General features: G+C 37.9%; 1 non-coding gene across 1 annotated transcript; it reads right to left on the bottom strand.

The window, feature by feature from the left end:
- Positions 1–11521: 11521 nt before the first annotated feature.
- Positions 11522–11655, bottom strand: LOC122810472. The gene has a single exon (XR_006366116.1). It is a non-coding gene; the product is annotated as a U6atac minor spliceosomal RNA (small nuclear RNA).
- Positions 11656–15509: the final 3854 nt, after the last annotated feature.

The following is a 15509-nucleotide window of genomic DNA, read 5'->3' on the forward strand; positions in this document are numbered from 1 at the left end:
AGCAGAGGCCTAGGGAGAAATGCTCCAAACACATGTCTTTGTAATGTGGGAGGAAACCCACATGAATGCAGGGTGGACATGCAGACTCTGCACAGGAGGCACCTCAGCCAAGAATAGAACCGAGGAGCCTCTCTGTGAGGCAACAACACAAATCGCTGCACCACTGCTCAGTCCTATTTTGCATTTAATTTGCATGATTTTAAAAACAAACTGATTGTTGTCTTCTAGAAACTTGATACTAACTCATTCCATACCTCTTTTTAGTACTTCTGTTTGTCTCAGCATGTGACAACATGGAAATTGTATTCAAATTCCAAAGCTGCCTCTATTTCTTCTCCGGCTTGGTTTCTCTACATTTTTGGGCAACATTAAAGGTCTCAGTCCAGTATTTTCTCCATTTTTACTTTTTGTCTTTTAATGGGGATTTTTCTTTTTCCAAAAATATAGATGTCTCGATGACTTCTCATAAGCCTGCTGGCATTCTTCCACTTGTAAATAACGTAGCAAATCATTTACACTGACAGGCCTTAAATCCCCTGGTATATTTTCAAGATCAGACTTCACCTAGTACCTGGCTGGCTTACTCTTTTCCAGCTTTAGCTTAATTTTTCATACTTGTAGCATGTAAACTATATCACAGTAACACCAGGTTACATTTTTCTTGATGTTATGTGTTAGAAATGAATGGCTGAGGAGCTGTCTTTGAGTTGCACTTGTTTTTAAACTAAATCATAAATACACAGAGACATGAAGCAAATTCACTCTGAATTATTAGGACTTTGCTTATTACTCATCAAGCACCATGACTAAAAGTATGTAAAATCTAGGAATGAGAATGTGTAGAAGTTCAACGTTCTGAAATTCTTCAGAAGTACATGCAAATAATGTCCATTCGCAAAGGTGTTAAATACTCTCTTTTCTTCTACTAATGTCTTGCTTTTCTTTATCAGACAGTACATGCTAAGGCCTATCCACTTTATTTTCTTTTAAGATAACAACACATTACCCCTTTCCACAGATTTACCCTTTAAATAGATTTCCAGTAAAATCAGCAAGATATGCTGGTTTACTGTAATCATGCATAAAAAGTAACACATGGAAGTTAGCAAATTATTCCCTTAAAAATATTATTTACAGTTTGCACTCTTATTTCACTGTTGAGCTCTGTCATTGTTTACTTCCTTAACGATAGTCAGCTTGGTTCCTGTGCAATCTGCATATGTGTGCAATTACTGTATTGCTGATAAGGGTGTTTTAGATGAACAAGTGTTTGCCTTGCAAACTTTCTATCAAGTTTTTTGTTTCCTTTCTATTACCAAGCTCATAGTTTTCAACCACTTGACATTTAATTTACTCCTAGCTTTCATGTTCCTTTTTCCCATGACTGCCACTATGTCTTGTTCGCAATGTCTTCTCATTTCTGCTTGCACTTGCTCATAGAAGTAATTCATTTCATTCTCTTCTGTATCTGGTGTTGAACATATACCTGTGTGGTAGTCATATAAATGGGCATACATTGCAGACAAACAGATATTAGGCCTTTAGTAACCGTATTGCATTTCATTGCAGTTCTTGCAAACTTCTTGATTACAAATGTGGCCGTATTTCCCTTTTGACTTTTATTTCCAACGTAGAAGGCCAAATGTTTATTAGATTTAAAGGATCCATTGCTAGTCATTTCAGTTCACTGGCACCCTATACACTGAGTATTGCATGCACCAGTTCATTTTTTATGACAACCGGCTACCCTGATTCATAGTTCATAAGTTTCATATCTTTGTGTGTAAGACATCTATGCCAATTTTGACATTCATTTTATGCACAGCATCAGCAGTATAGGAAAAATACTAAGCAAATAATCACAGGGAACATGAGATGGCTAGCCATACAGACACTTAGGTAGACACATGTAAAAGTTCTTGCTACCCTTTTCACTGAATAGTGCTCACTTCCCTACCTGAACAATGCCTCACATGATAACCCCTAAAATAAATTTGTGTCTACCCATTCGTTCCTTAAGACTAGCCTTAAAGGTAGCCAACAAATTACTTTGTTTTGACCTGTAATTGGAATTTATTCCATAGGCTGGGAATGCATTGAGATAGCACTTAGACATCCTGGCTTTACTCTGAAGAGTATTCAGTTCCTCCCAGCTAGCTTATTTAATGCCTTCCTGTCTTAGGTGCTCATCTCCCAGTCTTCTATTGTTTTCATGACAAGAAACAGATGTGAATTGCTAGGCATTTCTTCCATGAAGATAACATTAATGTTGTTTCCCTTGTCACAAAAATGTGATCTTCTGAGACATGTAGTATAGTCTTAGACCAGCAGCTGCATGAATTGCCCTGCTCATCAATGCAAAGGAATTTTTAAATGTGCCTATATTTAGTGTAGCCCATCAATGACAAATGTGTTCAATATGTGATTGGCTCCACTGGCAGATTCCACATGCCAAAAAAATAAAACAATTAGAAGACAAAAAGGGAGTAAAAGAGAAGTGGCTCCAACAGCTGCAATGGAGTAGTTGAGAATACAAATTGAGAAGTTAGAGATAACTAAGTAGATATTTCCTCTGGACTTATGTTTATAATTGTACAAAAGATAAATAATAAAATAGAGGAGTGTATTACCATGCATAAGAAATCTTAAACACTTTGATGACTTGCAAACAATAATCAGTGAAAATGTAGAGATTAAAGAAAGTCTGATGCTGCAGAAGCCAGGCTTAACTGTGTAGAAGGACCACTAAGATACAATGAGGACAAGACCTATGGCAGAGTGTAAGTAATGATGGATATATGCATTCAGTCACCCAGGTAATAGGTAAAATGTAGGGCAGAAAGGAAGGCAGAATTCAATAGGAACCTGAAAGGTAAGAATAGGAGTAGGAAGCCAACAGGCAGGAGCTAGGTATATGTTTTTAAAAAGCAGAAAGTTAACCTGGTTACCCCATGCAGAAGGATGCAGCCCTTACTATAACTCATATGACTAGGGATCGATTAGCAGTCCCAGAACTGAAGGGGCCAGCCAAAGTGGGAGTGAAATAAAGGGATGTAGCCAGTTCACCTCTCCCAGAGGTTGTGAGGGGTTCCCATGCATTCCTGACCCCAGTAGGTGCTGTAATATGGAGCAGGAAACCTGAAGTAATCCACAGAATCAATAGAGTCCACAAAATAGCGTAACACAAATTTTTAATATCCGCTTTCGTCCAGAGACTTCTTCAGAATGATAAAACAGCTAAAAACACTGACATTAAATACCCTATCAATTGATCAAAAAAATGGTAATTAATCAATCAATCAATCAGTCAATAAAAAACTTGCTTGCTTAAAGGCAGCCACAGGTTATTTAAACAAAGATGAAATGGTAACATTGTGTTTGTCAATACTTAATACACTGTTTTTTAAAAAACATTTAATGTTAACGGCTTCATTTAAGCCAGGGGCTTTGTCAGCCATAAGTTTAATCTGCCACAACGTCTCTCTTTGTTCAACCAAATTTTTAAAGTCACCGCCTCTAAGATCTGAATGAACCACTTCTAGCACAGAAAATAAAAATTTTTTAAAATTTTTGCAACTTAGAGAATGTTTGAATAAGGCACTAGTTTCATTTCGAGTCTTGATGTTGTAAAGATGTTCCTTAATACGGGTTTTAAGGCACCTTGTTGTCATCCCCACATAAAATGCAGGGCAAGAACTACAAAGACCAATATATACTACCCCCTTGGTGTTACAGGTGACGTAACCTGGGACTGAAAAAGTTTGATCAATGCCCTCAATGACAATAACTGGCCCTTTTGCTATGAACCTGCAAGCATTACAATTATTACAGGCAAACATACCTTTAACTGAACACTGACTATAATCCTGCTTAAAATTATTATTTTCTAAGGCTTTTTTAACATTATATGTGTTCCTAAAGACAAACCTGGGTTTATTACCCACAATCTTGGAAAGATCTAAGTTGCCATGAATAATCTTCTATTTTTTTTCTAATATTCCTTGAATATGTCCACTATCAATACTCATTTCTAAGGAACAAACCAACCTGTTCTGGCCTTCAAATTCATTAGAAACCATATCTGACAAACCAACAGTATTATCATCAAGTAATGCCCAATAATGTGATTTCCTTTTGTTCTGTACATCGTTAACAATAGAATTTAACAAAGGTAATGGATATCCTCTTTTAAGAAACATGTTCTTAATAAACTCGAATTCATCTAATAAATCACACTCTTTAGTTGTCATCCTACATGCTCGAATGAACTGCCCCTTAGGTATATTGTGAATAACATGTGCAGGATGGGCACTAGTAAAATGCACATAGCTATTGGTGAAAGTCTCCTTCCGATATATCTTACTATGAAACTTCCCATCAAAATCATCCCACCAAAAATAAACGTCTAAAAAATTAATAAACGTTCCAAAACAACCTAAGGTAAATTGCAAAAAACCTCCAGTTTTATTTAATTCCGTGAGAAATTTCTTAACAATATCTTCTTTCCCTTCAACAATAAAAAGTAAGTTGTCAACGAACCTACAATAAAACAAAATATGAAATTGATTTTTTATAGTACTCAAAATGGTATCCTCCCACCATGACATAACCAAATTTGCGTAGGCCGGGGCAGCAGAAGATCCCATGGCCACACCTCTTTTCTGTCTATTAAAGGTGTTTCCAAAAAGGAAAAAATTGTTCTGCAACAAAATTTCAATAAACCTACAAATGGTAGAGATTTGGCCAGTGTTAAAATTAACATTCTTACTTAAAACACTGCGAATGGCTTCCACCCCATCCTCATGGGGGATACATGTAAATAAAGATACGACATCTATAGTAAAAATAGTATGTGTATCTGGATCGTAAGTCTTTAAACATTACCCCTTGTTTCATCATAATCCCTTTCTACTTTGAATTATAGGTTTCTGCTTGTGCTCTGTATAGGAGACTTAACTGTATAGCTCTGAAATATCCTTTCAAATTGGATAATCCCAATATGCCTTGTTCTATTGGAAGAATCAGCTTATCCCACTTGACTCTTGCCATCTTCCCCTCCCAGATAAAATCCTTCAGCTCTTTATTAATGGCTTTCCATAATTCTTCACCTCTAGTTGATAAAAAAAAATATGCCTGATCTGTGTATAAGGCTTAAGGGACTAAAACATTTTAATTGCCTGTATCTTACTATCCATATAACAGAGCTTCCAGTTTCTCAGTTTTTGTATTATCTTTTGTTTAGTCTCCTCCCACATATCCTTAGCTGCCACACTGGAACCATTTTTAATCCATAACCCAAACACTTTATTTTATCATGTCTGATAAACGCCAAAAAGACACCAAAGGACCACAGGCAGCAAAACAATTGTAGATCTCTTCTCGGTACACAAAATATTAACAAAAGCGTCACCACACAATATCTTTAGTGGATCTCATAAGCAAACTGCTAAACAGGAGCACACCACACAGTATCTTTTAACGTTTTATTCCACATCCGTTTTCGTCAGCCACTTCATCAGAAATGAAAAACACCACATATACAAACTCCACCTCTTATATACAAGCTCTAATTAAAATTCAATTAAGTAATAAATCAATTACAATTTTTAAAGCAGTACAATACATAATGGTATTAATATTGTGCTATACAATGTTACAAATATTGTAAAACATCATATATATTGTCAACACTAAAAGTATTTGTATATAAAATAATTTACATATCTTCCTGTTTCAGTTTCTTATTTTATCATGTCCCCATAAATATGGATATTATTGAACAAATTTGTGTGTAAGTATATAATCTACCACTATTGCATTTGTTTTATCTTCATTCATTTTGAATCTCAGAAAGATTTAAAACTGTGTCAAAATGTTCCACAACACTGTAATGTCCATTTCTGGTGTTAGCTGCTATATAAAATAATACCATTTACAAATAGAGCTAGTTTTTCTTGACTACCATATCAATTATATCCTTGAATATCTGAATTCCTTATTTTTTTTGTCAATGGTTCTAAATTTAATGCAAATAACAAAGGTGAATGAGGACACCCGTGCCTGGTTCCTCTGCTCAAGCAGAAATTATGAGAGAGGACCCCACCTACTTTAATTTTCACCTCTGATCCCTTATATATCCTCCTAATCAACCTTATAATTTTAACAGGGGATGCAAATACTTCCATTGCCCTACTCATAAAGTCCCAACTTACTCTATCAAATGCTTTCACTGCATCAAGACCCACCACCAACAACAGTGGTGTTTTCTTACATTCTGCTTCCCTCTGGATCACCAATGTTCTGTTAATGTTGGCACATGTCTGCCTCCCCTCCACAAAACCACATTGATCTATATCTATCAATTTTGACATCACTTTTGTCTTTCTTTTAGCCATCATAAACATAAACACTTTATAATCATGGTTTACTATTGAAATGGGTTTTTATGAAGCTAAATCTGATGAATCTTTACCCTCGTTATGTATTACAGTTACCACCGCCTTCTTCCAGAATGTTGTACTTTTCCTCCTGTTAAAATACTGCTATAAAAAAACCATCCAGATCTGTATAAGTTTTTCCCTCCTAGTTTCCAAACTTCCACATGAATGCCATCTATTCCTGGGTACTGTCCTGTAGATTGGTTATACATCACTATTTTCACCTCATCTTCTGCTATCACAACTTAGTAATTCAGCCTCGGCTACCTCTAAAATTGGCATGTCTTCCATAAACATTTCCATTTATACCTTTCCTTGATTTCCATATTTCTCTGCTTCATACAGACTTTCATGGAATTTCTGACATTTTTCTAATACCTCTAAAGAATCTCTTGTTACCTTCCTTGTTATAGGCTCCCTAAACTTGGTGACAGCGTTTTCTGCTTTCTGTTGCCCGAGTTGTTGTGCAGATGATATAGCAATCATCTTAACAAAATCTCATAGACAAAGACTAAATCTATGGCACCTAAGCTCAGATTATAAGGTAAATGCAAAGAAAGCAAAGACACTAATTCCTCAGGTTTCAAATTTATAATTAAGGAGTAAGTAGATGAATTTCTGAGATTATAAATTACCTAGCAGTATGGTTAAGAGTCTCAGAAGAAAAGTCTGCAATAATCACATAGGAGAAAATTTTAGGGAAGATAAAGGAGATGCTAGATAGAGGGAAAATCTTTGACTAGAGTTGGACCAGAAAATACAGGTTTTGCAAATTTATGTGCTTCCATAAGTATTGTATGTAGTGTGTGTGTGGAAAAACATATTGATGGATTTGTGCTAAAGATTACTTGAGGGAAGTAAAATGACAGCTGAGTGAATTTATACTGGAAGAGAACAGTTCAAAACTACCATAGAAGTATCAAGTCATGATTAAGGAATGGGGGTGCCTAGGATTTATGAATATGAAATATTACTGAAACAAGGCTAAGTTTTCTTGATGCTGAGAGGTTCAGATGGAAATTACTTGGGTGAATAGAAGGAAATGATCTGGTACAAATGTCAGTTTTCTAGCAAGGTAGATAGAGTGGTGATCTTGTTGGGCAGGGAGGATAAGAAGATGGAATGTCCCATGTTGGCTAAGATGCAGATGTTATTAAAGCAGGCGCTTGTCAAGAAAGATGCGCAAAGACAGACCAAAGAAATAATTCCAATAGCAGTTTTTAAGAAGAAATCAAAGACAGAAATATGTATCGAGGAGTCAATACACAGGGTAAAGGTACTGGAGTCAAGTAATTAAAAATAAGGAAGTGATAAGACTGGAGGAGACAAACAAAATTGCACACAATGCTCAGATACTATAATATTATAGTTAATCAAATGAGGACATTAAAGTGTAGTAAAGCACAAGAGAAAGGTACAGGTTTACCTATATAGATAATGAGTATAAAGGAAAGGGAATGAAAACAGGGGGGGGGGTCTTATCTAGGGCTTATAACCTATTGGCGGGTTTTAATATCAATTGAGTAAATAGAATGAAGGGGGAGGGGTAGAGTAACTTTATGAACATCATGATAACTATAGAAATGTATAAGGGAATGTGTGAAATAATGAAATTTGCAACAAAGTCCCACAGGTATAGAGCAGGTGTTTTTATTTGTTCAAATATGTTTCTATTTCAAATTCAATAGCAAGGCTATTCAAAGAAGTGAACATATTATGCTGTAGGTATAGGAAGATCCTGATTGAGCACTAGATTCATTTATTTTGCAGTTGCAGTAGACTGAGTGAGTACAGGGAGAATCTGCACAATTGCTGGAGAACAACTTTAAAACTTACTGAAGGGTTATACATTCTAGGTGTCCATCAAGAGTTAGGCAGGTATAATCAATAATTGCTTTAGTAAAGTTTTCTTTTAGCTGAAAAAGGTAATAACAAGGGAACAGAAGTCAAAGAATCACCAGCACACATGTTGCAGGATGTCCAATTCTTCTCCAATTAGTTGATGTCCAGTATGAGTGGTTTGTTTGTGCTGGCACCTCAACTAAGATTTATCAAGCTAATCAGACCATAGCACTAGTTAATACAGCTTCCAGTATGACTGATGCATACATACCCTCATAAACACTGCACTCGCATGTAGCTGTTTTAGTACATAGCCTGCTATGCCAGAGATTATGGTAGACAAGATCATGGATAACTGACCAGACATGATCTGTGTGTATCAGTCCTAAATAAAGGTGACTGAACTAATTGATGAAATTACCCAACAATCACACTGATAACACATCCCAGTGTAACTCTTAATATCCCATACTTGGAACAAGAACTACAAGACGAAATTCAAGCAGGATTCAGGAAACTGTTAATTATGTGACACATCAACACAAATATAAAGTGTTTCCTTGAAAGGCAAAGGAATATCAAAAGGCTATCTGTGTGTTTATTAATTGATTAAAGCAGTGTCTTTGGCTGCATAAATCATCTAAAATTTTGGGATATACTAAGATGCTTGGGTATACTAAAGCAACTGATTGTTTACCTACACAATCAATTCATCAATGGAGAAGCAACAGTTTGACCATGATAAAGTGAAACCAGTTTAGAGTTGGAAGGGGTAAACAACAAGACTGCATGCTTTCCTATACACATTTAATTCACATGCAGAACACATCTTCAGTGAACCAGGACTGTATTCAGAAAAGTGATGCCTGAAAATTGGGGGGACAGTTATCAACAGCCTTTGCTAACTTGACAGTTCTACATTACTGCCTGAAAAAGAACATCTACTTAACAGCTTTAAACAGCATGGTCTGAAATGGTCTAAAATGGCTTTACACTTTATATGAAAAAGACAGATCCAGATAAGTAGTAAAATCAGTAAACAAGATGGGAAGAAAAATAAACAGTAGTCAAGTTCAGCCTGCTTGGATCAATAATCAGTAATAAAAGATCAAGTAGTCAAGAAATCTGATGTCAAATTGCTCTTAGCAGAATGAACACAAAATATTTAGCTATGACCTAAAAAGCAGAGATTTATCTTTATAGGCACAGATGTATTCTTGTGTACAAAAATTAAACATGTCCTGGTCCCCTCCAATAAATGCACTACACCAAATGACATTTGGCGACCTTTATTATATTTTGACAAACATAACTTCACTGAACAAAATTTAGTTTATTAAACACAATATGAACATCCATGTAACCATTTACTAAGGTAACATACTCCAGCTCACCCTCACCAAATAAGCATCATCATCACCACTGCTCACTTACTCTTACTTCAAACAGCATCCTACCACTCACTTCCATCACCCAGCTCATTGAACTCATTGAATCAAACACCCAACTTCCTGTGGGGAGAGCAGAAGAGGGACAAGCCTGCACCTCTTCTCTGCCACATAGCCTGACACAGGCTGTTCCCCCTCATTAACTCCAAAATATTCACCAGACCATCCAAAACTGAACCTAAATGCATGTTAAACAAATCCAAACCAAAATCTCTCAGGTGTACACCACCCTCTCTAAACCAAACCCTTCCCTTCTTGACTTAACCATCCAACTAATGACTCCAAGTTTATCTACCATAGTGGCTAACCAAATGTCAGGATTTCTAACTTCCCAGCACAGTGACTGAGCCACCGCCTTCCACTTCTAAAACTTCTGATCATACCACTGGCAGGTGTTCACCACCCACAGGCACTGTGGCACATGGATCTTGAAAAAATTAGCCAGGAATGGTAAGACCAGGCCAGTATCCTTCTCCAACCAAAACACCATATAATAAATGAAGCCTAACACCCAGATGCCCTATGTTCTTTGCCACAGTCTACTTTAGCTCCTCTGCCCCAAAGCCACTAAAGCTGCCAAAAGGTCCTTACTGTTTGCATTTTCCAATTCCATGTGACATTATACCCCATCCACATCAATTATTTCAAAAATATTAACTTACTACCCCTTCCAAATCTTTTCTTTAACTGAAAGAGGAATATGAGGGGTCAAAAAGACCCCCCTCTCTTGCCCCATGGCCTGTGTAGCTAAGCAATCACCCAGACAGATGTCAAAATTTGTCCCAACCTCCTGTTGCGATTCCACTTCTCCTGTGGATGACCCTAAACTCCCCATAATCAAAAAGAAACCCTCCTCATTACCAAAAGCTTCCTCATGAATCTATCCACCTCCGCTAAGCCCCTGTCACTCTTCAGCTGCGCCACTTGCTTCACATGGCTCTTGACATACCTGTCCCCACACCACTCCCAAGCTGCACAAAATCAGACATGCCTAAATTACCACGCAACAATGTTGCATTACCTCTGACCTCATTGCACACTGCTACAGCAGCCAGAACCCCCACCGCAACAGCATCCATCACCTGCTGAGTCCTCTTCCCTCATGTCACCAGCTTGCTAGCCATTATCTGTCTTCTCCTCTTCTGACTGGACTCACTTGAATCTTCTGCTGCTGAGGACTCACTAGCTGGCAGTTCTCAAAATAGCTACTCTGATTGTGAAATTATGGCTGCTCATCTCAGTAACAACTCTGTGTTTCCTCCATCTGCAAAAGAAAAGACCACTGTAAACACTTCTGAGAGAGAAAGACAAAAAAAAAAAATAAGAGCTGAACAGATCAACCATAATTAAGTGTGACCAGACACCCCTCCCAACTCACAAATAAGGACAAATCTTAAAATGTTGCTCTTACAACTCAGCCCATTGATACATAACAGAGTCTGCATTAGCTTGTATTCCCCATGACTTTACAAGAGAATACCCACTGATCTACAATCCATGACATAAAAAAGCCCACCTCTATTTTCATTTGTATGCACAAACTGCACTACCTCCCCCTCCCACACACACATCTCTACAACAGTTACCATTGTAAGGTGAACTAATAGGGGCAGAACTGAAACTTAAATAAAATGAATGGAAACCCCAACTCCACTCATATCCATCTGCACTAATTGCACTTTGCCACCCTCTCCTACAACAGGTACCAGTTGTAGGAGGTAATAATAGGGACAGCTAGTTGCTAGAATAACCAGTTTTGCAGCCATATGAATTTTCTGCAGTACACTAAGTCTGAAACTCAAATGCCTGTCTTTTACTTCTTTTTTTTTTTTTGACAGTGTCCTAATCATATATGTATTCTAAGGCCACAAGGACCTCTTCCAACATTATCAAGGGGAGTTTTAAAATTCTCTCCTTTTATACATCAACTCTGTACAGCTTGGAGGTATGGTGAGGGACCTAATCTGCATGCCCTGCCCCTCACTGAGCCTGGCTCTCACTTGCTCTGCATATATTCTTGTTCTATATTTCTTTTTTACCTTTTGTGTGCCATCACTTCCTCACAAGACAGCCCAGGCTGTGAAAGTGAACTGATTGTCTGCACTTGTAACTGATCCCCCCAATGGTTAAACACTTCACTGCACATGTGACCATCACTCAAAGTACCTGACACTCGTGGCTCTACAGCAAGCATACCAGCCACAAAAGCACATAACCCCACCATGAGTGAGCTCAGTCCTAAACATTTAGACTCTGCACCCTCACAGTATCCTCACTGTCCAAGCAGTGAGACAGTTAAATGTGACTGTTCACCTGGCACTCTAGCCACTCCAGGGGTGTCACGACCCACCAAACAACACTTATAATAAATATAAATATACATACAACAAACAGATAAAAGAAGTGCAACCAACATTTTTATTTTAATTTTATTTACTATATTTCAAATAATTAGAAGCGGCGGTGGTACAGCTGTAGCATTGTCGCCTCACAGCAAGAGGTTCTCCCATTCAATTTTCGGCTGGAGTGCCTTCTGTGTGGAGTCTGCATGTCCTCCCTGCAGTTGAGTGGCATTCGAAAGACATGCTTGAATGGGCCTGCCTTCATTGAAGGTTGGGCATCGAGCTGGCACCATAAAAATCTACTGCCAATCATTAGCAGATCGGGGTTCCGCTGTGGCGACCCCTAACTGGGAAAAGCCAAAAGAAGAAGAATATTTCAAATAATTGTTTACTGCTTCAATGGACCCCCCCCCCCCATAACATTCCAGGCTGCAGCAGATTACAGAATCATTTCTTATTCCTTTGCTGCAGTTTCTATTAGGAATCGACTGGCATACATAAGAGTTTTTTTTTAATTCCTTTTTACTTCCTGGAGTTTGAGGTAAATGTTATCATCTTGTGGGCACAGTGGGGGCAGGCAGATCTTAACTTGGATTGTGCACAGCTCTGCTCAGCTCGCTGCTGGAGCTACTGGTACACATCAGCTATGAATTTAAAGTTATAAAAAAATAAATACATAATTGAAAAAATCAGGAATTGAAGGGGCCACATGGGAATCCGTGGAACCCCATTATTTTGCCATCAAAAACAGTAAATACCAAGTTATTCAGTATGGTTGAGAGGTATGAGTTAAACACTTCACCACGTATGAGTGGCGAGTGACCATTGCTTGGAGTACCCCATGTTTGCGGCTCAGAGGAAAGCATATCATCTACAACACCACATACCAACACCACCAGTGAGCTCACTCCTAAACATTTATAGCATATCATCTACAGCACCACATACCAACACCACCAGTGAGCTCACTCCTAAATATTTATAGCATATCATCTACAACACCACATACCAACACCACCAGTGAGCTCACTCCTAAACATTTATAGCATATCATCTACAACACCACATACCAACACCACCAGTGAGCTCACTCCTAAACATTTATAGCATATCATCTACAACACCACATACCAACACCACCAGTGAGCTCACTCCTAAACATTTATAGCATATCATTTACAACACCACATACCAACACCACCAGTGAGCTCACTCCTAAACATTTATAGAGTCCGCATGCCTCACAGTATCCTCAACAGCCAAGCAGGGAGGAGCTAAATACAAACCACCTGCCCATCTCTCTATCCACTCCAGGGTCATCATGGCCCACCAAACACCACTTATAATATATATAAATATGCATACATACAACACACAGATAAACAAAGTGCAATCAACATTTTTTATTTTAATTTTATTTATTTTATTTTAACTAATTATTTACTGCATAAACATTTGCTGACCTCATCTTTTTCTTTAAAATGTCTGCCTCACTATTGCACCATACAGAGCACAGTTCACCACCCACAATGAACATAGCACTGCCATAAACAAATTACCCCTCCAGCCTGCACCCCCACTGCAAATTGAAACTCAACCTGTAATAAAAACAATACCTCAACAAGTAGTCACCTCCATACCCACTATTATTAGTCCATGGCCTACCTCACCACTGAAGTTTCTACAGGTCATCTCGGATGTAAGCCTGCCTGTAGCAAATTCATACCACCATCAGCTACCTCACTCAGGTACACTCACATAAAGTCACCTAAGCCCTTCCTCACTTCCTCCCCAACCTTCCTCATCCTTCCAAATATTAACCCTTCTACCCCCACCACTTTAACTTCCTTCTCTACCATCCCATCCCTACTATTCCTTTCTCTCCTCCCCAACCTTAAACCATGACACTGTTGGTGTCCCTGAACAAACTGGTTTGTTTCAAACCTCATTTGTCCAAGCTTTGGTATTTTCAGCAGCATTGCATATATCCCCACCCGCATGGTGTTTAGAGATGAAGGCAGGAATGTGACCTGAATGACCCATGTTTCCTTGCTGGAATGGGTACTGGTGGAACAGGCAGTGAATAATTTGTCTGAGCATCTGTTGTTAGCACTCCCTTTGTCAGGGTATAGGCAGATTGCATTGGCTCACCACTTTCATAATAGATGGGGGAGGCAATAGATGTTGCAGCTGTGGAGCATAGGCCTGTTGAACGTAAGCTTCCCCATGCTGTTATGCAGTTATCAAGACAAGTAAATAGCCTATGTGAGAATGCACACATACTTATCAGTGGTCAGGCAGCCTTAGTGCAGCTCAAGTGAACTATTGAAGTGTTTAGGAGCTTTAATATTTGTTATGCCAAAGACAGAATAAAACTGTTTGTTCTTAGTAAATAATGTGGAATACTGTACCTTAATGATTATGCATTACTACATTAGGAGTTTACTTCTTTGTTAGACATGCTAGCATTGTACTCTACTAGACAAATGGAATCCTGCAGTCTAATATTTACTTTTATCACATTGGAGTGTATGTGGAAGTATATGCCAGGGGCATATATTTCCTCCTCAAGACAGCCTTATTTATATTGCACTGGCTACAAATTGTATCAAACTGTAGATTTTTCTCATGTCACTTGCCTCTTTTGCCTTACTAGCCAAGTCTTTTCATATGAAGTGATTGTATGAAATTAGCATTTTGTTCATGTCTGGATACAATGTCTTGTCTTAACCAATAGCACTAAGAAATGTGCAGAGTTAGAATTAAGAAAGCAATGGCTAATGCATTAAGGATTTGCATCATTGTTTCCCGTATTCCTGTTTATTACCATGTGCAAGAAACTAAACTGAACCCTAATCGTGACTCTCCATAGACATATTTTATGCATGTAAAAGAACAGAAAGACAAAGAAAGAGAGAAGGAAACATGCAGAAACCTATTAACAGAAAGATAAATGCCTTAAGAAAAATAATACTCTGAATAAGACAGCTGTGGGTTATACATTTAGGATGCTTAAAATACCTTGTTTGATTATATTACAAATGATATTCTTAGTAAGAGCATGCTTTGTTGACCTGATGAGTAAGTCTAAAGTGTTTGCCCATTGCACTAATGGTTTTCTACTATTTGTCACATACAAGGCCAGATTTAATAAAGCCTTCACCCAAGTGTACACGTTATGTATTCAAGAATATCCCTTCCACATTGTTTGTGCTTTCTAGTCACTCAGAAAGATTACACTAAGTGTACATGTAGTCAACCCTTTGTGGTAACCTTTATGAATCCCTGTTGATATTTAAAGCTGCAAGAAAATCAGTAGGAGAACTAAAATTAAGAGGAAGAAGGTGTGAGTTAAGCCTGTGTTGTCTGTTCACTCAGAACAGTGTATACTTGGTGTACACTTAGTGTAGGCGATAGTTTATTGTCATGGGAGTACCATT

The sequence above is a fragment of the Protopterus annectens genome, chromosome 8.part1 (genome assembly GCF_019279795.1).
Source record: "Protopterus annectens isolate FY-2018-M chromosome 8.part1, PAN1.0, whole genome shotgun sequence".
Taxonomy (NCBI): Eukaryota; Metazoa; Chordata; order Ceratodontiformes; family Protopteridae; genus Protopterus; species Protopterus annectens.